Genomic DNA, 23,701 nt, shown 5'->3' with positions numbered 1-23,701 from the left:
TGTTTTAATGTGGTATTGCCTTTTTCACTCGTTCCAGATCCATGTCATGCTCATCTTTTTTTCCCCCAATAGAAGCTTAGCCTGTTATTTTTTCAACTACGGTCTCAAAACATTCAGAATACGAACATCTTACAAAGACCAAGAACAAAATTAATCAACGCTTTGATGAAACAGGCTATGAAAAAAACCCAAAAAAACAATGAATAACAATATGACAACCACTATGGTCAACGATGGACCGACAATAAAACATAATTGCTAATCCTTTTTGGCAAACATCTGCTACCTTTAACATCAAGCCTGCACCTATTAAAACAATACAAACATAATTTCACAAACTAAGACGTTGCATTCTTTCATTGTAATGGAATGTCAACCATATCAATGCAATATAACTATCGAAATCATTTCAGAACTTCATGCTGGATGTTTCATTGTTTCAAGAGGAAGGGGTTACTCTCGGTCATTCAGCGTAGCGCAGACTCTTCCATACAATAAACAGCAGCAGATGATGTAGCCCAAACACTGTATTCATCAAGCACAATACAATATGCGATAAAGGACATAACATACACTACCCACACTTTGTCATCTTACCCATCCGACCAAAACCTCATAAATGCATCTAAGTTATTCAATACATTTGATGGAGGATAAACACTAGAAATCATGTGTTGATTGTTGTGAACGACGTCGCGTACTATACAGGCGCCGAGGCTAAGATGCGCTTTTGTTTTGAAAAGATTTACAAACTGAATCAAACAGGCGCAACCATGTACATCCGTTCTGTAAATATCAAATAAAACAGTTCCTTTGGGATGTTGCAGGACACAATGCATATCACCCACTGAGCAACTTAACAAAGAAACAACAAAAACGAACAAATAGAAACAACCGACCTTTTTCCCTAATGCTGCGAAATTCCAATTCTTCAATGTTCATCAATTGTAATTCCTTGAAATGGAAAAGGTAAAATGTACGGGTTTTTTATTCGCTTTTTCACGACCGTTATTGTCTTCGCTGCTCTGTGTCTCTGGTTCTGCCTTTTTTCTCCTCCAAGCTTTTATAGTGGCAGCCAATGCAGCCGCTTTCAGAAGAGGAAAGGTAACTCGCGGTCAAAAGGATACGAGGCTGTTTGTGTTGCTGTCGCCTTAAACGGGGCACACGTGTAGAGCCAAACTGCTCTTAAGAGGGCTACGGTGCCCTATACATATATATTTAGGTATTGAATCCGTCCGTGCAATGTATACAATCAATTTATGATTGTGTAATTCTCATATCTGTATAATAGCCACATTTTGGCTTGAAAACAAGTGCTCAGTCTTGTCAGTGGCCAGTGGGGACATAATCGAGTCCAATAAATACCATTATTCTATGACAAACTCTAAATGTAGGTTCAATCTGAAGGCATATCAGTTCACACACTTTATAAAAATAGAATTCTGTTTTATCCTTTTGAAATAGAATTCTATAAGTGTTTGAACTTCAGATTGAACCTACATTTAGAGTCTGTCATAGCATATTGGTATTTATTGGCCCAAAGACCATTCCACCTCAGTGACTTTGACTAAACAATAACTAGATACACAAGTTTGACGACCAGGTTCACTGGTTAACTAACTACAGAATACTGTCCAACGATGCTGCATTCGTGATGACTAGGGCCAGTATCAATGTATCATCAACTAGACTACAGGAGAAAATACACTCTGAGGCTGGGCACAAGTTGAATGTTGAAGATGTATCCCAGATTGTTGAGTAGAGTAATCCTAACTGGTTTGTGTCTTTGTCTTTAGAGGATGGGTGCAAAGAACATGGTAGCATCGCTCTGCCAAGGGATCGACCATCTGGTGTTCAATCTTTAAATAGCTTGTCTAGTGTCTTAGGTTTAGTCTTACTGTAATACAGTCTTACATACATATACTCTTGTATTCACATTCAATATACAATATGGACCATAGAGTTCATGAACCCTAAAGGTCTTCATTTGTTGACTTTAGAGGGAAACACAAAGGCTGTTCCTTACAGTAAGTAGCCTATCTTTGTAGCTTTACTGTACCTTTACTGTAAGATGGTGAAGCTTTACTGTAAGATGGTGAAGCTTTACTGTAAGATGGTGAATCTATACAGTAACTTTACTGTAAGATGGTGAATCTTTACTGTAAGATGGTGAATCTATATTGTAACTTTACTGTAAGATGGTGAATCTTTACTGTAAGATGGTGAATCTATACTGTAACTTTACTGTAAGATGGTGAATCTTTACCGTAAGATGGTGAATCTATACTGTAACTTTACTGTAACATGGTGAATCTTTACTGTAAGATGGTGAATTTTTACTGTAAGTTGGTGAATCTTTACTGTAAGATGGTGAATCTTTACTGTAACATGGTGAATCATTACTGTATCTTTGTATATCTAAATATATTTTTAAGTGTAGAATACTGTTTCTATACTCATTTACTGCACAGGAGGTTGGTGGCACCTTCATTGAGGAGGACGGGCTCATGGTAATGGCTGGAGTGGAATGGTATCAAATACATCAAACACATGCCATTCCATTCACTCCGTTCCGGCCATTATTATAGGCCTCCCTCCCCTCAGTAGCCCTTCACTGATCTACTGTATCTTGAAGACAGTTTACAAAATAATGTATTTTTTCTAATAGGGGTAGTAGGACACTTCCACACAGTAGGGGGTTTCAATTAGACAGCAGTTAGGAGAGATTAGACACACAATCCATTAAGAAATATGATTAATTTAGGTCAAACAATAAGGATGAAGGAGGATCCTGATTAAGAGAGACAACTGTATTGAAAACGGCTCAATATTTACCCTCACAAAGCTAAATTGACTTGATGAGGTTCAAGCTGATGACATTAAAGGCCCACTGTGATAATGTGATAATCCCAGTGTTGGTGTTAATAACCAGAGTTGCGTATGAGAGTGTGATTGTGTCAGTTTTACTCTGTGGAGAGTAAAACATTCCCATCAAAAACATGCTCATCATTATCATATTTCCCAGCGTGCTCTACTACAGGTAGATTTTTTAGGATTGTTTTTATTATCTGTGTTTTTGCATGCACATTGATAGATTAATCACATGCTACACAAAGATACACAACATAATTTTTCTAAACTAATCAAATCAGTCAGATTTATTGCAGCCGTTACTGAAATGGTTGTTCCAGTTTAAATGGTAGTCTCTTTTATCAGTGTTTAGAACCCAGACAGCCATTCTGAATGCAGGTTGCTGGTGAATGAAAATTCCAACTGTTGGAATGTACACATCACTTTGCAAGCCAACATAATGTGATTTGCAGGCCTGATGTGGCCTGTAAACAATGAGTTTCAGGCCACTGTATTATGGTAAAACTAGGCCTCAAAATAAGGCCTTACGAGATATGTAATGTCATAAAGATTTGAATGATAACATTTGCCTAGAAACTCACTTGGTAAACGAATTCAACAACGATGTGTCTGTCACTAATAAATGCAGTCATGGGTGGTAACTCAATCGAAAAGGCAATTATATCGGAGGCGTAGCTTAGTGGCTTTCAGTTAGTTATTCTTGGCCAACCTTGAGTGGAAGTGCTGTACCATTTTAAGTGGTCTATGGTTATGTTAATTAGAGTTGGAGTACGTCCGCTACCAGATCTGAAGTCTTTGTAAATACTTTGATAAGCGCATGTGACAAAGGGTTTTAAAGTATATTGTAACATCCTTAACCCAACACTGAGTGACCTTGTCAAGATAGAAAAAACTATTTGTGTAACGGTTAAAAACACTATATGAGGTGTTATTGCATAATATATATATACACAGTGCCTTGTACTCAGACCCCTTGACTTTTTCCACATTTTGTTACGTTACAGCTTTATTCTAAAATTGATTACATTTTTTTTTAAATCCTCAGCAATCTACACACAATACCCCATGCTGACAAAGCGAAAACAGGTTTTTCTACATTTTTGCATATTTATTAAAAATGAAAACAAAAATACCTTATCTACATAAGTATTCAGACCCTTTGCTATGAGACTCAAAATTGAGCTCAGGTGCATTCTGTTTCCATTGATCACCCTTGAGATGTTTCTACAACTTGATTGGAGTCCACCTGTGGTAAATTCAATTGATTGGACATGATTTGGAAAGGCACACACCTGTCTATATGAGGTCCCACAGTTGACAGTGCATGTCAGAGCAAAAACCAAGCCATGAGGTCGAAGAAATTGTCTGTAGAGCTCCGAGACAGGATTTTGTCGAGGCACAGATCTAGGGAAGGGTAACAAAACATTTCTGCAGCATTGAAGGTCCCCAAAAACAAAGTCGCCTCCATCATTCTTAAATGGAAGAAGTTTGGAACAATCAAGTTTGAGTTGGGTAGCTAGCTAACCCTCTTTTGATGTAAAAAGCCTATCTGTGAGTGCCTGATCATTCAACTGTCTCAAAGCAGAACCTTGCTGTGAGATCTGGTTGTCATTCTGTAATCTCAGCAACCCAAAACCAAAATCTCCTGTAACTACATCAGCGACTCAATATATCTGTCCATGAGAGATCAGTCTTTCTGTTAAACAGCAGTAGCCTTCTTATGGAAACCTACACCTGCAACAACTTGAATGCAAAGCATTAGCAAAACAGAGGAAGTATGCTATAGGCTTTTCTGACAGTGAAACTTCCTTGTCAAGGTTAAAGCATTGACTATTTTGTTCTGGCTCATACAAGTGATCCATAGACTTAATTGTTTGTTCCATGTGTTTAAAATTAGACGTAGGCTGGAATTCAATTGAAACCCCCCTTACAGCAAATATTTCAGTTGAAAAAAATCTGCAGTAAAACTGCAGTAATTGCAGTTGACTGTGATATTTTGGACGCAATTGGAGAATAATTGCAGTTGAACTGCAGCATTGAAAGTATTTGTATCTTTTTTTTTTTAGTTTTTTTTTTACTGCAACCCGATTTTCCCCCCACTACATTACTGATAGTAGGCTAGTCTATTATTACATAACCCCAAAATATATTTAGTCGTAGGAGGAAGAGATGCTGCCTATTTACCGCAATGCGGGTTTGATTGAATTAACATCCATCTTTCATTGGAGGAGCACACAGTGGCGTTGCCCTTTTAAGAGCGAACAGTTATGTGGTGGTCCATAGAGGGGGCTACTTGGTCTACAGCAGAAAACCAAATTCACAGAAGAAACCGCAGTCGAAATGATGCTGGATACTGAGTGCCATTGGAAGAGAACATATTTTTTCGATTGTTTTGGCTTTATCTTTACAAATATGATAGACTACTGACTTATTCAAAATATCAAACACACGATGAACATGAGCATAATGACCATCATCTTGAATGATGAACATTCGCTCATTAAATTAGCCACAGAAAATGTTGACCATTGAAATGAATAACTTGCGTCGTCTTTATTTGGGGTTTGCACAATTGACATTGCCTCGATCTGCAATGAGTTTCATCATTTGGCAACACCACACCAGCAAGATTGTGCTTCCTCAATTGCCTAAATGCCTAGGCAACTTCTCAAAGCCATAACCTTTATATAGTAGACTGCCTGTCTGTATGTCCCCATTATCCTACAATTACGTGTTATAGAATACAGAAACACAGTTGTGTTGAAAACAAAGGCACGCCTGCCTGCCGGTATGCAACGTAGACAGCATAGTTGATGAGCGGAGGAGGATGGTTTGTCCGATAGTAACCTCGGAGTGAGAAAATGAGGGGGTTACGTGGTTTATAATCAGTTGGCTATATATAGAACGGCAAATCATTCATTTTTATATCTGTACCGTGCCTTGCAATTATGAAATAAATACATTTTCCTCCTGGACCTTCTTGTCTCAAAATACGCATCACTCATTCCTTTCTCTCTGTCTGATATTTTTCATACAAAACCAGCCAACAATGACCAGAACAATTCCTCTGAATCACACATCGTTTATCGGATAAATATAACCATATAAATATAATTTATGAAATAACAATGTTGCCGAAAACATAATGAAGCTAAACACAAATGTTCGAATGTTGAGAAACCATTGCATCTTGTCGAAAAGATAACGCTAGAGAAGAGAAACATCGACTCGAGTCGAGACCACATCCGCTCTGCTCTCCACTTCGCATGAAAAGCAGCTTTGACCGATAGTAACCTCGCTTCGCAGCCGGCAGGAACTAGGTGAAAGGGGAATGATGTCATTGGGCTGTGGAGGAGAATATCATGGCTCGAAACAGCAGAATATCACGATGGCTACTTGGTTTTAGGGTAATATTTATAAGAGCATGGTCATGTGGGATTTACTGCACAGAATGCTGCAATATGTTACTTTTTGGGCGACCCGACCAAATTGACAGAAATGTGAGCTATAGATAGGTCATCATTTCAACCAAGTCTAAGAAGAGGTAGATCTGTTCTATTAGAGTTATTTCTACTCGTCCCATTCTAAGTTTCGTTTTTACATATTTTACTTTTGGTTTTGTATACCAGCTTCAAACAGCTGAAAATACAATGTTTTTGGTTATTGAAAATGTGCTTCACAGCGGTTTAAATGGTACAATGAATCTCTACACTATACTTGCTTTGTCACAAACTGAAATTAGGTGAATTACTTCTGCAAATTTTAGTACATTTATTAAAAAATCTAAACTGAAATATCACATTTACATAAGTATTCAGACCCTTTACTCAGTACTTTGTTGAAGCACCTTTGGCAGTGATTACAGCCTCGAGTCTTCTTGGGTAATACGCTACAAGCTTGGCACACCTGTTTTTGGGGATTTCTCCCATTCTTCTCTACAGATCCTCTCAAGCTCTGTCAGGTTGGATGGGGATCGTCGCTGCACAGCTATTTTCAGGTCTCTCCAGAGATGTTCGATCGGGTTCAAGTCCGGGCTCTGGCTGGGCCTCTCAAGGACATTCAGCGACTTGTCCCGAAGCCACTCCTGTGTTGTCTTGGCTGTGCGCTTAGAGTCGTGGTCCTGTTGGAAGGTGAACCTTTGCCCCAGTCTGAATTCCTGAGCGCTCTGGAGCAGGTTTTCACCAAGGATTTCTCTGTACTTTGCTTCGTTCATCTTTCCCTCGATCCTGACTGGTCTCCCAGTCTCTGCCGATGGTTGTCCTTCTGGAAGTTTCTCCCATCTCCACAGAGGATCTCTGGAGCTCTGTCAGAGTGGCCATTGGGCTCTTGGTCAACTCCCTGACCAAGGCCCTTTTCCCCCGATTGCTTAGTTTGGCCAGGCGCCCAGCTCTAGGAAGAGTCTTGGTGGTTCCAAACTTCTTCCATTTAAGAATGACGGAGGCCACTGTGTTCCTGTGGAGGTTCAATGCTGCAGACATTTTTTGGTACCCTTCCCCATATTTATGCCATGACACAATCCTGTCTCGGAGCTCTACAGACAATTCCTTCGACCTCATGGCTTGGTTTTTGCTCTGACATGCACTGTCAACTGTGGGACCTTATATAGACAGGTGTGCCTTTCCAAATCATGTCCAATCAATTGAATTTACCATAGGTGGACTCCGATCAAGTTGTAGAAACATCTCAAGGATGATCAATGGAAACAGGATGCACCTGAGCTCAATTTCGAGTCTCAAAAAATTATTTCATCCATTTTAGAATAAAGCTGTAACGTAACAAAATTTGGAAAATGTCAAGGGGTCTGAATACTTTCCGAATGCACTGTATACCAACATTGCGATATGCATAGATTGTTGTGGAACTCATACACTTGTGCAAGACTCTTTAAAGCCAGCGTCAGTGTTTGACTTTAACACGTGATAACAATATAACAGAACAGATTAACCGGAATAACATTTACTCTCATGGGTGGCCAAAAATAAATATCTGAAAGCCACACCCCAACTAAACCACAGCTCTAGCCTTCTGAGCTGACACGCTGGGTAATATCTCAATAACCCGGCATCAATAACCCAGTACCTGGCATCAATAACCCTGAATTTTTTAAAGAAAACAACCCAACTAAGTGACCCAGCACCTGGAACCCAGAAGTTGGGTCAACCAAACAACCCAGCATTTTTTTTAGAAGGTAAGCTTCCTGTACTAGAGAAAAACTCTATATGGAAAAAGTAACTGGATCTCCTAGGGAAAAACTAGGGTCTTCAATGGAAAAATAATGTCTACTGGGAGGACAAAAAAAAGATGATATTCTAAGGAAAACTGGATCCACTAGGGAGAAATGGATCCACTAGGGAAAACTGGATCCACTAGGGAAAACTGGATCCACTAGGGAGAAATGGATCCACTAGGGAAAACTGGATCCACTAGGGAAAACTGGATCCACTAGGGAAAACTGGATCCTCCACTAGGGAAAACTGGATCCACAAGGGAGAACTGGATCCACTAGGGAGAACTGGATCCACTAGGGAGAACTGGATCCACTAGGGAGAACTGGATCCACTAGGGAAAACTTCATCTACTAGGGAAAACTGGATCCACTAGGGAAAACTGGATCTACTAGGGAAAACCTCTACCTCAGCAGAAGAACATGAATCACCTGGAGACTTAAACATCACATGCTATGTGGTCGGTGTCATGAGAGCTGACGTCTATAGAACCAATGACTCAGTATTTACTAAGCACCTCCATTATGTTACATCAGCACACAAAGTTACTCGTTTGGTGGTGTGTTCAAACGTGTGTTAATATGCTTGACAAATTATGTTTTACTTTCTCACTCTTTAGAATTATCTTGATTAATCCCACATCACCCCCCCCCCCCCCCCCCCCCCCCCCAACATTTATACAAATAGCTGCTTTATTGGGGGAAAATGTACTTCCCATGACTGACATGTGTTTGTCTCACCTAGCACTCACTGTAAGCCTATGCATTGATAAAGTTTTCATGGGGGTGTTTGACGTTAGTACGGTTTTGGAATTGGAAACCTGTTTATTATGTTGTCCAACATGTTGATAGTTTACGCCAAGTAGTATGTTACATTGCACTGTAAGACTTATTAGAAACGTGCAGTACAAGCATCATCTTGATGTGGCTGACGTTTCTAAAAAAGATTAGGAGCTATGAGCTGCATTTAAATCTATTATAGAAGCTGTTTAATACTTAGTGTAAAAATGTTTTGATCCTTTCTGGTAAAAAGCTTCGTAGAATGAATTAATGTACAAGTTAATATTATAGGAAAATTGCTAAATTAATATACCTTATCAAATATAAGCTTATGGAAGGACACTATATTAGTTACTTTAATTATGGAAAACAAAACTGTAAAAGTATGAGCGTTTTGCATGAGAATGTGGATTTTCACGAGTAGTCCAAAAACAACTGACAACAACATACACTGCTGTTCAGAAGTTTGAGGTCTGTCAGACTGCTCAAGGAAGCAGGAGGGTTGAAGTCAGGCGCAGGAGACACAAGTCCGTGAACACTCGTTTTTAATAAACAATCCACGCTTGCCAAAAACAGGTAGGGCAGGGCAAGGTAAAACAAATACCCATAAACAGCCCGAACACAGCATAGGGACGCAGCCCAAAACACACTGCCACAAAACCCACAGGCAGAAGGGAAAAAACACCTGTTCCCCAGATGTACAACCTGACGAAAATAATCACGCACAAACACAGACATACCTTGCTAGACTAAATAACCCCCCCTACTAATAACTAAACCAAAACAGGTGCGTGCCTACCTAGACCTAACCAACAGAAAGTGAAACAAAAAGGATCGATGGCAGCTAGTAGGCCGGCGACGACGACCGCCGAGCGCCGCCCGGTCGAGGAGGGGCGCCACCATCCGTCGGTGTCGTGACAAGGTCACTTAGAAATGTCCTTGTTTTTGAAAGAAAAGCACATTTTTGGTCCATTAAAATAACATCAAATTCATCAGAAATACAGTGTAGACATTGCTAATGTTGTAAATGACTATTGTAGCTGGAAACGGCAGATTTTTAATGGAATATCTATATAGGCGTACAGAGGCCCATTATCAGCAACCATCACTCCTGTGTTCCAATGGCACGTTGTGTTAGCTAATCCAAGTTTATGATTTTAAAAGGCTAATTGATCATTAGAAAACCCTTTTGCAATTATGTTAGCACAGCTGGAAATTGTTGTCCTGATCAAAAAAGCAATAAAACGGTCAAAACACCAGTCTCAATGTCAACAGTGAAGAGGCGACTCCGGGATCCTGGCCTTCTAGGCAGAGTTCCTCTGTCCAGTGTCTGTGTTCTTTTGCCCATCTTAATATTTTATTTTTATTGGCCAGTCTGAGATATGGCTTTTTTTTTGCAACTCTGCCTAGAATGCCAGCATCCCGGAGTCGCCTCTTCACTGTTGACTGGTGTATTGCGGGTACTATTTAATGAAGCTGCCAGTTGAGGACTTGTGAGGCATCTGTTTCTCAGACTAGACACTCTAATATACCTGTCCTCTTGCTCAGTTGTGCACTGGGGCCTCCCACTCCTCTTTCTATTCTGGTTAGAGCCAGTTTGCACTGTTCTGTGAAGGGGGTAGTACACAGCGTTGTAAGAGATCTTCAGTTTCTTGGCAATTTCTCACATGGAATAGCCTTAATTCCTCAGAACAAGAATAGACTGACGCGTTTCAGAAGAAAGTTATTTGTTTCTGGCCATTTTGAGCCTGTAATTGAACCCACAAATGCTGATTCTCCAGATACTCAACCAGTCTCAAGAAGACCAGTTTTATTGCTTCTTTAAATCAGAACAACAGTTTTCAGCTGCGCTAACATAATTGCAAAAGGGTTTTATAATAATCAATTAGCCTTTTAAAATGATACACTTGAATTAGCTAACACAACGTGCCATTGGAACACAGGAGTGATGGTTGCTGATAATGGGCCTCTGTACACCTATGTAGATATTCCATTAAAAATCAGCCGTTTCCAGCTACAATAGTCATTTACAACATTAACAATGTCTACACTGTATTTCTGATGAATTTGATGTTATTTTAATGGACCAAAAATGTGCTTTTCTTTCAAAAACAAGGACATTTCTAAGTGACCACCACTTTTGAACAGTAATGTACATGTCATTATCCTCCCCATTTAAATGTGATACACTCCCACATATGTGTTCTGCCTGCCTGTCTGTGTCTCGTGCCTGCTGACCAGCGAACCACCTGCAGCCCACTGCCACATAAAGGCCCATTCAACCCCAACAGCTGGCTACAACATTATGCCCTCTCTCTTTTCTCTCTCTTTATCTCCGTCTTTCATGGTCAGAGTGGTGGTGGCCCCCTCTGTTTTTCATGACTCTATATCTGCTTGGCCTTGAGTACTTTTCTCTTTCAGTTGCTGTTTTGTCTAAACAGACAGTTGCTGTTGTTTTCTTCTACCCCGGTGTGTTGGAGGGTAGGCTACCGCTGTCCCAACATGGGCCCCTGACCAACACTGTCGCTGCTCTGCTGACTGCTGATTACCGCATGTTTCACTTCACTAACTTTGTGTTGAGAACATGAAAAACAACCGGTTATGAACTACTGAGGTCTCTGGTCGGAATGTACTCACTTCTCCTGCAGTTAGGGCCAGGAGTTTTTCTGACCATGTGACCTGATCGGGAAAAGCTCTAGGGCATAGTTAAAGGCTGTACCGTAGGAGTTTTCCTGGTTGGGTCACATGCTCAGGAAAAACTCCTGGCCCCTAGCAGAGTTTATTGCATAAAAAGATGATATGAAATGCACTGGATTAAATAAATTAAATACTGAACGACTGAGCGATCATTCTGTTCCCAAAGGGATCACCCAGTCTATGTCAAGCAGGCCCTTTGAAGTAGTCAGATTCAGAGGCTGACGATGTATGTATGAAAGACCGATTTTAGTAACAAACAGGGTTTCAATTACAAGATTGCTGGGGGTAGCTTGGTTGCTACTCTGGACAACCCTTTACCCACTGTAATATTAACACGGGCATCCCTATAGATGCTGGAAAAATGATGCCCTATTTTTAGAGCACCTCGCTATGTAAGTATGACTGTATGTAATTCAATCCGTAGTATGAAATGAGTCTGGCAATGAACCAATTCTCAATATAGGTTGAATATAAATCTCAGGTGCATTCGGGAAAGTATTCAGACCCCTTAACTTTCTCCACATTTTGTTACGTTACATCTTTATTCTAAAAGTTTATTTTTATTTATGACCAGTGGTGGAAAAAGTTGTCAATTATCATACTTGAGTAAAAGTAAAGATACATTAATAGAAAATGACTCAAGTAAAAGTGAAATTCCCCCAGTAAAACACTACTTGAGTAAAAGTCTAAAAGTATTCGCTCTATGTATGGAGGACAAAGTACATAATTTTATTTAAGAATGTAGTGAAGTAAAAGTAAAAGTTGTCAAAAATATAAATAGTAAATCGTACAGACACCCAAAAACCTACTTAAGTAGTACTTTAAAGTATTTTTACTTAAGTACTTAACACCACTGATAATGACAAAGCAAAAAAAGTTTTGACATTTTTGCAAATGTATTAAAAATATAAAAACAAATACCTACATATTCAGACCCTTTGCTATGAGACACGATATTGAGCTCAGGCGCATCATGTTTCCATTGATCATCCTTCAGATGTTTATACAACTTGACTGGAGTCCACCTGTGGTGAATTCAATTGATTGGACATGTTTTGGAAAGGCAGGCGTGCAAGGACACATTCTAGAATTCTCTCATTCTTCAATGATAATTTGAATTCCACTGCTTGCGTAAGTGTGACTGACTGTGACACTACTGAAGAGCATTTTCTCAGCCCCTCGACCTTGGGGGCCGAGCAATGGTGATAATGACTTGAAGGAGACGAGGCACCGACTCAAACCCACAGCTGCCTGATAGCAGGCGGATCAATCCCACTGGAGAGCAGTAGCAGCACACTCCACTCACTGCAGACACGTGAGGGAGAGGAAGGGGGAGCCAGTGTGCTAATACCAACCCCCTTCCTTTTCAGAACAATGTCTCCCCTTTGACCCTTTGAACAGCAACCTATATATACATACATGCACTATATATACATTCATGCACTATATATATATATAGAGGTCTGAGGTCTCTTCTCTCTCTCTCTCTATATATATATATATATATATATATATATATATATAGAGAGAGAGAGAGAGAGAGAGAACCATCTTAAACAAAGAGTAAAAGCCTATTGGTTTCATTACAATGTTGAGAAATGTGGGTTATTAGGCTTATCTGGGGGTTGTTTATCCCGAAATAAGGCTGTTTGTTTGAAATAAACATACGTACCTAGAGTCATATGCAAGTCAACACAACACACAGACATGGATAAGTATTTGATGCCATTCAACTAAAAGATTTCTTTTTACATCACTCTTACTAAATGTTATCCAGCACACCATCAATTATTAAGCATTATGTAGGTATATAAACGATCCTAATTATAGTAGCTTACTGTACTTAACATACAATACTGTAAAAACAAAAACTGTCCAAAAGAATGTGCCTAATAACTGTATAAATCGGAAAGTGTCACGTCTGGCTGGGCCCCTCAACATGCCCTTCAGTAGGTGCATGCTGCTTCAGTAGGTACATGTGAAAGGTTGTCATTATGAAAACAAATAACGAAGAAAAAAGAGAAGGATGTGGAAGGAGGATGTGAGGCTCACAAAACAGGAAGCGGTCTGTACATAGTGTGTCTTTAACTGTGACCATCAGCTGTTACCAGCCAAATGACAGGCGGTTCATCAACGCAACAACGACCAAATCATGCTCAAGTCAAGTCCCTCTTAACTTTTTCTGTTATGAAAAACCCCAGAGCTCACAAGCTGATCCATCTATCATCTGTGGTACGGGATCTTAACAAACTGAAACATTCATCATGAAATTGATTATTCACGTCATTTTACAACATATTTTTCACTGCATGTGTATGTTTACATGTAGCCTCCGAGCCCATACTCTTACGCAGGGAAAGGATTCTCATTTTGAGCCAGACACCTTCGTGGGGAAGGGAACGTTTGGGAAAAGAGTCAAGATTTTCTCATTCATTGTCCTTATTTCAATGTCTTGGTCTCTCGTGTCTGTTTCATCTCTCCTGAGGAGACAGTGGTCTATGCATAAGCGTTCCGAGAAGTTGTAATGTTCCTGAATCTTCGGTGACTCGTTTAGCTTCGCAACAGGAATATAAATAAAATCCCTGGACCATTGCACCATCTAGTGGAGTATAGGGATAAATGGTGCACTACAGTAGAGGTGGTGCACTTCATTTATTTTTTATTTTTTATTATTTAACCTTAATTTAACCAGGAAAAGCCCATTGAGACCCAGAGTCTCTTTTTCAAGGGAGACCTGGCCAAGAAGGCAGCAACAATCATTACATAATTAAAACGTACAACAATACAACACATGATCTAGCCTAAAAAAAAGCATTTACACTCTTCCGTAACAGAGTCTCCCATCAATATTTTAAAATCATTCAGTGGCACTAACATATCTAATTGAAGCATGGATTGTAGACTATTCCATGCCTCTGGTGCACAAGAAGAGAAGGCAGTCTTGCCTAATACTGTGAATGTCCTGGGGACTTTAAGTAGCAACCACCTAGCAGACCGAGTATGGTAACTGCTGGTGGTGAAGGAGACCAGACTACAGAGGTAAAGAGGGAGTTTACCCAAAAGGGCTTTGTAGATGAACACATACAAATGTATCTTTCTGCGCATATAAAGTGAGGTCCAATCTACCATTTGGTACAAGGTGCAATGGTGGGTGAGTGACTTGGCATTTAATAAAGCGCAAGGATGCATGATAAACAGAGCCCAGTCTCTGTAAGACAGAGGAGGCTGCATGATAAACAGAGTCCAGTCTCTGTAAGACAGAGGAGGCTGCATGATAAACAGAGTCCAGTCTCTGTAAGACAGAGGAGGCTGCATGATAAACAGAGTCCAGTCTCTGTAAGACAGAGGAGGCTGCATGATAAACAGAGTCCAGTCTCTGTAAGACAGAGGAGGCTGCATGATAAACAGAGTCCAGTCTCTGTAAGACAGAGGAGGCTGTATGATAAACAGAGTCCAGTCTCTGTAAGACAGAGGAGGCTGCATGCATATACAACAAGTCACTATAATCAATTACAGAGAGAAAAGTGGCCTGATCAAGCTTCTTTTTAGCCATAAGCAGGAAGCAAGCCTTATTATGAAAAATAAAAACCCAATTTCAATTTAAGCTTTGTCACAAGATTATCCACATGAACTTTGAAGGATAACTTGTCATCCAACCAAATACCTAGGTATTTGTAGGATGACACTTTTTCAATGGATAAGCCACCAGATGTGACAATGCTAACCTTCTCTGGCAGAGTTCTAGCTCTGGTAAAGGTCATGAATTTACTGTTTTGTACATTCAAGACCAGTTTGAGACCATAAAGGGAGGCCTGCAGTGACTGAAAAGCAGTCTGGAGCTCTTCAACAGCCTGAACCAGAGAAGGAGCACATGAATATATGACTGTATCATCTGCATATAGATGTAAATGATGCTGGTTGCATCCCATTTCCCAAATCATTAATACAAATTGAGAACAACGCTGGAGTTAAAATGGAACCCTGGGGCACACCTATATTAATCTCAAGAAAGCTAGACTTGTGATTGTCAGTATATGCACATTGTGTTCTGTCAGAAAGATAATTCAAAAAACCAATTTACTTCCCCTTCACTGAGACCAATGTTTCTGAGTCTAGCTAGCAACAATTCATGGTCAACTGAATCAAAGGCCTTTAATAAATCCACAAACAGAGCAGCACAATGTTGCTTTTTATCAAGTGCATTAATGATGTCATTTGCCACTGCCATAGCTGCAGTTGTGGTGCTGTGCCCCGATCTAAAGCCAGACTAAACCCCGCTCAGTATGTTCTTTTCAATTAAGAAGTTTTTTAACTGAGTTCACTAGGGATTCATAGACTTTGCTTGCTTGTACTATCATAATGATATGATATTTAAAAACAGATAAAAACAGATAAAAAACTGATATCTTTATTTATGTCACTTTCACATAATTATACACTGTACAAATGGATTACTTTATAATATTGAGAAAAGGGCCTCCCAAGTGGCGCAGCGGTCTAAGGATGCAGTGCTTGAGGCGTCACTACAGACCTGGGTTTGATCCCAGGCTGTGTCACAGCCAGCCATGACCGGAAGACCCATGAGGCGGCGCACAATTGGCCTAGCGTCGTCCGGGTTATAGGAGGGTTTGGCCGGCCAGGATTTCCTTGTCCCATTGCGCTCTAGCAACTCCTTGTGGCGGCCTGGGCGCCTTCAAGCAGACTTCAGTCGCCAGCTGGACAGGGTTTCCTCCGACACATTGGTGCAGCTGGCTTCCGGGTTAAGCAAGCAGTGTATCAAGAAACAGTGCTGCTCGGCAGGGTTGTGTTTTGGAGGACGCATGGCCCTTGATCTTAGCCTCTCCCGAGTCTGTAGGGGAGTTACAGCAATGGGACAAGACTAACTACCAATTGGGGAGAAAAAGTGGTAAAATAAATAAATAATAATAAATAATGTTGAGAAACAATGACTAGACAACTTGGAAATTGACTTAGGCCTAAAATAAGAAAAGTCAAGTGATTAATTTAAACCAACTAATTTGAAGTTGAAGTGACCATTTTAGGATGCCACGTATCCTAGAACGTACAGTAAGTAGCCCAGGGTTCTAAAGGTGACTAGGGTCTTGTTTTTTCTCTGTGTGAGTGTTCCTCCCATCTTGTGACCGTGGGCTGGAAAACAGAAAACATGGAATTCCCAGAAAGGAAGCCTTGACCTTTGCTCTGAAATGTTTGTGACTACATTTAAAACAAGGGTTAACTAAACCAACCATTGGAGGGAAGCCAGTTCTGCTGAGATGACATGGCCTTGAGGTCATGCTTTCATTGGGGAAGAGGTCCAAAAACAACACCTTCTGTGGTTATTTCCCCTATTCCCCTCCCATGGCACTGGGTAGTAGGTAGGAGTTGTCCTTAAATCAGATATTTTTCATCCTCCCCTCGATCATCTTCCAGACTGACTGGGTCAGAGTGTACAACCTGCTTTCTTCTGTTTAAGGGGGTAATTAACCACATACCCCTCATTAACCATTTGTTAACTTGTCATTTAAAACAGAGTTGTAAATACCTGTTTTTAGAGAGACAGTAAACCTAGGCAAGATAAAGGACAGATTAATATTTACCTTACTGAGGTGATGTAGAAATAGTCATAATATTACTATTCTTTCTAAAAAATAAAAATCTTCTCTGAGCTTGAAAGTTACTGATCATGAATAAGAGATTTGTGATAAGCAATTATATATATATATATATATATATATTGTAATGATGTGCAAATAGTTAAAGTACAAAAGGGAAAATAAATAAACATAAATATAGTTTGTAATTACAATGGTGTTTGTTCTTCACTGGTTGACATTTTCTTGTGGTAACAGGTCACACATCATGCTGCTGTGATTGCACACTGTGGTATTTCACCCAATAGATATGGGAGTTTATCAAAATTGGATTTGTTTTCCAATTCTTAGTGGGTTGGTGTAATCTTAAGAGAAAGATGTGTCTCTAATATGGTCATACATTTGGCAGGAGGTTAGGAAGTGCAGTTCAGTTTCCACCTCATTCTGCGGGCAGTGTGCACATAGCCGGTCTTCTCTTGAAAGCCAGGTCTGCCTTCGGCGGCCTTTCTCAATATCAAGGCTATGTTCACCGAGTCTGTACATAAACAAAGATGTCTTTAATTTTGGGTCAGTCACAGTGGTCAGGTATTCTGCCACTGTGTACTCTCTGTTTAGGGCAAAATAGCATTCTAGTTTGTTCCGATGTTTTGTCAATTCTTTCCAATGTGTCAAGTAATTATCTTTTAATGATCTTTTCTCATTATTTGGTTGGGTCTAATTGTGTTGCTGTCCTGGGGCTCTGTGGGGTCTGTTTGTATTTGTGAATAGAGCCCCAGGACCAGCTTGCTTAGGGTGCTCTTCTCCAGGTTAATTTCTCTGTAGGTGATGGCTTTGTTATGGAAGGTTTGGGAATCGCTTCCTTTTAGGTGGTTGTGGAATTTAACGGCTCTTTTCTAGATTTTGATAATTAGCGGGTATTGGTCTAATTCTGCTCTGCATGCATTATTTGGTGTTTTACATTGTACACAGAGGATATTTTTGCAGAATACTGCATGCAGAATCTCCATGTGGTGTTTGTCCCATTTTGTGAATTTTGGTTGGTGAGCGGACCCCAGACCTCAGAACTATCAAGGGCAATGGGTTCTATAACTGATTCAAGTATTTTGAGCCAGATCCTAATTGGCATGTCGAATTTTATGCACCTTGTGATTGCATAGAAGGCCCGTCTTGCCTTGTCTCTCATATCGTTTACAGTTTTGTGGAAGTTACCTGTGGAGCTGATGTTTAGGCTGAGGTATGTATAGTTTGTGTGTGCTCTAGGGCAACGGTTTCTAGATGGAATTTGTATTTTTGTCTTACTGTCAGGGCCCAGGTCTGACAGAATCTGTGCAGAAGATCTAGGTGTGTAATGGTTTTCTTCGAGAAGTGGAGGAGTCAGGCGCAGGACACAGGGATAAAGGTAAACAAACGTGTTTACTAAAATTAACAAATCTTCTCATCGAAAAATACATAGTTTGGAGAAACACCAACTACACAAAACAGACAAACAATCACCGACAAGACAAACAGGAAATGCAGATGTTAAATAATGAACATGATTAGCGAAATGAAAAACAGGTGTACACAATAAAGACAAACCCAAACGAACAGTGAAACATCGATCGGTGGCAACTAGTAAGCCGGTGACGTCGACCGCCGAACGAACAAGGAGAGGGGCCGACTTCGGCGGGAGTTGTGACAGTACCCCCCCCCCCCCCCCCCCGACGCGCGGCTCCAGCAGCGCGCCGACACTGGTCTCGAGGACGACTCGGAGGACGGGGAGCAGGGCGATCCGGACGGAAGCGGTGAAAATCCTGGATTAACGACGGATCCAGGATGTCTTCCCCGGTACCCAGCTTCGCTCCTCCGGGCCATACCCCTCCCACTCCACGAGGTACTGAAGGCCCCTCACCCGACGTCTGGAGTCCATAATGGCTCGTACGGTATATGCCGGGGCCCCCTCGATGTCCAGAGGGGGCGGAGGAACCTCCCGTACCTCAGACTGCTGGAGCGGACCAGTCACCACCGGCCTGAGGAGAGACACATGGAACGAGGGGTTAATATGATAATCAGGGGGAAGTTGTAACCTATAACAAACCTCGTTCAATCTCCTCAGGACTTTAAATGGCCCCACAAACCGCGGACCCAGCTTCCGGCAGGGCAGGTAAAGGGGCAGGTTTCGGGTCGAGAGCCAGACCCGATCCCCCGGTGCATAAACCGGGGCCTTAACTGCGGTGGCTGTCGGCACTCGCCTTTTGCCGCCTGATGGCTCGTTGAAGACGTACATGGGTAGCGTTCCATGTCTCCTCCGAGTGCCGAAACCATTCATCCACCGCAGGAGCCTCGATCTGGCTCTGATGCCATGGTGCCAGGACCGGCTGATACCCTAGCACACACTGAAAAGGGGTAAGGTTAGTGGAAGAGTGGCGTAGGGAATTTTGGGCCTTCTCCGCCCAAGGGATAAATGATGCCCACTCTCCCGGCTGGTCCTGGCAATAGGACCGCAGAAACCTACCCACCTCTTGGTTGACTCTTTCCACCTGCCCGTTACTCTCGGGGTGGAACCCTGAGGTAAGGCTGACCGAGACCCCCAGGCATTCCATAAACGCCCTCCAGACTCTAGACGTAAATTGGGGACCCCGATCAGAGACTATATCCTCAGGCACCCCGTAGGGCCTCCACAGTCTGTAGGGCCGTAGGGAGACCGGGCAAAGGAAGGAGACGGCAGGACTTAGAAAACTGATCCACAACGACCAGGATCGTGGTGTTACCCCGTGACGGGGGAAGATCCGTCACGAAATCCACCGATAGGTGTGACCACGGTCGTTGCGGAACGGGAAGGGGTTGTAATTTCCCTCTGGGCAGATGTCTAGGTGCCTTGCACTGTGCGCATACCGAACAGGAGGAGACATAAACCCTCACGTCCTTGGCTAACGTGGGCCACCAGTACTTCCCCGTAAGGCAGCGCACTGTCCGACCTATACCAGGATGACCAGAGGAGGGTGATGTGTGGGCCCAACAGATCAAACGATCGCGAACATCAAACGGCACGTACACGCGCCCAACGGGACACTGGGAGGGAGTGGGTTCTGCACGTGACGCCCGTTCGATGTCCGCGTCCACCTCCCAAACCACCGGTGCCACCAGGCATGAGGCTGGAATTATGGGAGTGAGCTCTGTGGACCGCTCCTCTGTATCATACAGCCGGGACAGTGCGTCTGCCTTGACGTTCTGGAAACCTGGTTTATAGGAAAGAGTGAAAGAAAAGCGTGTGAAGAACATAGCCCACCTAGCCTGGCGAGGGTTCAGTCTCCTCGCTGCCGGAATAAACTCCAGATTTCGGTGGTCAGTCCAAATGAGGAAAGGGTGTCTAGCCCCCTCAAGCCAATGTCTCCACGCTTTCAGAGCCCCGACAACAGCTAACAACTCCCTATCCCCCACATCATAGTTTCGCTCCGCCGGGCTGAGTTTCTTCGAAAAGAAAGCACAGGGGCGGAGTTTTGGTGGTTTACCCGAGCGCTGAGATAGCACAGCCCCTATTCCAGCCCCCTATTCCAGCCTCGGATGCATCCACCTCAACTATGAACGCTATGGAGGGATCAGGATGCGCCAGCACTGGAGCCGTGGTAAACAGAGCCTTCAGGTTACCAAAAGCTCTGTCCGCCTCAGCCGACCACCGCAACTGCACCGGTCCCCCCTTCAGTAAGGAGGTAATGGGAGCCGTCACCTGGCCAAAGCCCCGGATAAACCTCCGGTAGTAGTTGGCAAACCCTAAAAACCGCTGCACCTCCTTTACCGTGGTTGGAGTCAGCCAATTACGCACGGCTGAAATGCGGTCAGTCTCCATCTCCACCCCTGACGCGGACAAACAGTACCCAAGGAAGGAGACGGACTGTTGAAAGAACAGACATTTCTCCGCCTTGACGTAAAGGTCATGCTCCAACAGTCGACCAAGCACCGTACGCACAAGGGACACATGCTCAGCGCGGGTGGTGGAGTATATAAGAATATCATCTATATACACCACTACACCCCGCCTGTGCAGGTCCCTGAAGATCTCATCCACAAATGATTGGAAGATGGATGGAGCATTCATTAACCCATACGGCATGACGAGGTACTCATAGTGCCCAGAAGTAGTGCTAAATGCCGCCTTCCACTCATCCCCTCCCCTGATACGCACCAGGTTGTACGCACTCCTGAGGTCCAATTTTGTGAAGAAGCACGCCCCGAGCAATGACTCTGTCATACTGGCGATCAGAGGTAGCGGGTAACTGTATTTCACAGTAATCTGGTTCAAACCTCGATAGTCAATGCACGGGCGTAAACCTCCATCCTTCTTCACAAAAAAGAAGCTCGAGGAGACAGGTGAAATGGAGGGCCGAATGTATCCCTGTCCCAGAGATTCAGCGACATATGTTTCCATAGCCGCCGTCTCCTCCTGTGACAGAGGATACACGTGACTCCTGGGAAGTGCAGCACCCTCCAGGAGATTTATCGCACAATCCCCCGGTCGATGGGGTGGTAATTGAGTCGCCTTCCTTTTACAGAAGGCGATTGCCAAATCGGCATATTCGGGAGGAATGTGCACGGTTGAAACCTGGTTTGGACTTTCCACCGTAGTGGCACCTAAGGAAACACCTAAACACCTCCCTGAACACTGACAGGACCATCCCTTGAGAACCCTCTGTTGCCACGAAATAATAGGATCATGAGAAGCCAACCAGGGAAGCCCCAACACAACGGGAAACTCAGGAGCGTCAATCAGAAAGAGACTAATACTCTCTTCATGACTCTCCTGCGTCACCATAGTAATGGGAACTGTGACCTCTCTAATCAGCCCAGACCCCAAAGGACGACTATCTAGGGCATGTATAGGGAAGGGAACATCAACGGGAACAATAGGAATCCCTAATCTATTGGCCAAAGACCGATCAATAAAGTTCCCAGCTGCGCCTGAATCTACTAGCGCCTTATGCTGGGAATGCAGGGAAAACCCTGAAAATCTTATAGATAACCACATGTGAGCAACAGGGGGGTCTGGGTGAGTCGTGTGCCTACTCACCTGAGATGAACCACCAGTGTTCCGCCTACCACCTCGACTACCTGGAAAACCTCCCCAGCACCGACCAGCAGTGTGTCCTCTGCGGTCACCTCTGGTGCATGGAACGGTTTCCCCTCCGGTCTCCCTAGTACCAGCCCCGCCCAACTCCATCGGTGTTGGGTCTAAGGGACTGGAGGATGGAACCAACGGACCCCGATCTGGACGTCCGCGAGAGGCCAGCAGGTTATCCAGCTGGATAGATAAGTCCACCAGCTGGTCCAGGTGGAGGGTGGTGTCCCTGCAGGCTAGCTCCCTACGAACGTCCTCTCGCAAACCACACCTGTAGTGATCGATCAGGGCCCGCTCATTCCATCCTGCACCAGCCGCCAGAGTTCTAAAATCCAGTGCAAACTCCCGAGCGCTCCTCATCTCCTGTCTTAAATGGAACAAGCGCTCTCCCGCCGCTCTTCCTTCTGGTGGATGATCAAATACTGCCCGAATGCGGCGGGAGAAGTCCTCGTAGTTATCCTGAGTCGGGTCTTCCACCTCCCAGATGGCGTTGGCCCACTCCAGGGCTTTACCAGTCAAACAGGAGATGAGGGCGCTCACTCTCGCGCGTCCCGAGGGCGGCGGCTGGACAGCCGCCAGGTAGAGCTCCAGCTGGAGTAGGAACCCCTGACACCCGGCAGCTGCTCCGTCATACGCTCCCGGGAGCGAGAGCCGAATCCCACCGGATCCAGACGGCGGTTGGATATGATCCAGAGGTGTGCCGGGCGGTGGTGTGGCTGGGTCGACGGGACATCCTTTCCTCTCCACTCTCTCCATGGTCAGCAGCACGCAATCCATGGCAGTCATAAGATTCTGGATCATATTTGCCTGCTGCTGAACGCGCTCCTCTATATGAATAGGAGGACTGGCTGCTCCTGCTGACTCCATTGCGTGGTCGGTGATTCTGTAATGGTTTTCTTCGAGAAGTGGAGGAGTCAGGCGCAGGACACAGGGATAAAGGTAAACAAACGTGTTTACTAAAATTAACAATAAATCTTCTCATCGAAAAATACATAGTTTGGAGAAACACCTCCAACTACACAAAACAGACAAACAATCACCGACAAGACAAACAGGAAATGCAGATGTTAAATAATGAACATGATTAGCGAAATGAAAAACAGGTGTACACAATAAAGACAAAACCAAACGAACAGTGAAACATCGATCGGTGGCAACTAGTAAGCCGGTGACGTCGACCGCCGCCCGAACAAGGCGGGAGTCGTGACAAGGTGCTGCTGTAGGTCCTCCTTGGTTGGGGACAGAAGCACCAGATCATCAAATTATTATTTTCCAGCATAATTTGCAAATAAATTCATTAAAAATCCTACAATGTGATTTCCTGGATTTTTTTCCCTCATTTTGTCTGTCATAGTTGACATGTACCTATGATGAAAATTACAGGCCTTTCTCATCTTTTTAAGTGGGAGAACTTGCACAATTGTTGGCTGACTAAATACTTTTTTG

The 23,701-nt window shown here is 43.0% G+C and overlaps 1 protein-coding gene across 1 annotated transcript in view; it reads right to left on the bottom strand.

Moving 5' to 3' along the window:
* The window catches only part of LOC115191837 (ATP-binding cassette sub-family A member 1), a 40,912-nt gene extending 39,866 nt beyond the window's left edge, over positions 1-1,046 (bottom strand). Inside the window, exon 1 of the mRNA XM_029749793.1 lies at positions 900-1,046. The gene's annotated coding sequence lies outside the window, so the exon portion shown is untranslated. The remainder of the gene's footprint in view (positions 1-899) is intronic.
* Between the last annotated feature and the right edge of the window lie 22,655 nt (positions 1,047-23,701).

This window comes from Salmo trutta, chromosome 4 (assembly GCF_901001165.1).
Source record: "Salmo trutta chromosome 4, fSalTru1.1, whole genome shotgun sequence".
NCBI classification, from domain to species: Eukaryota; Metazoa; Chordata; class Actinopteri; order Salmoniformes; family Salmonidae; genus Salmo; species Salmo trutta.
This window is presented reverse-complemented; position numbering and strand designations above follow the sequence as displayed.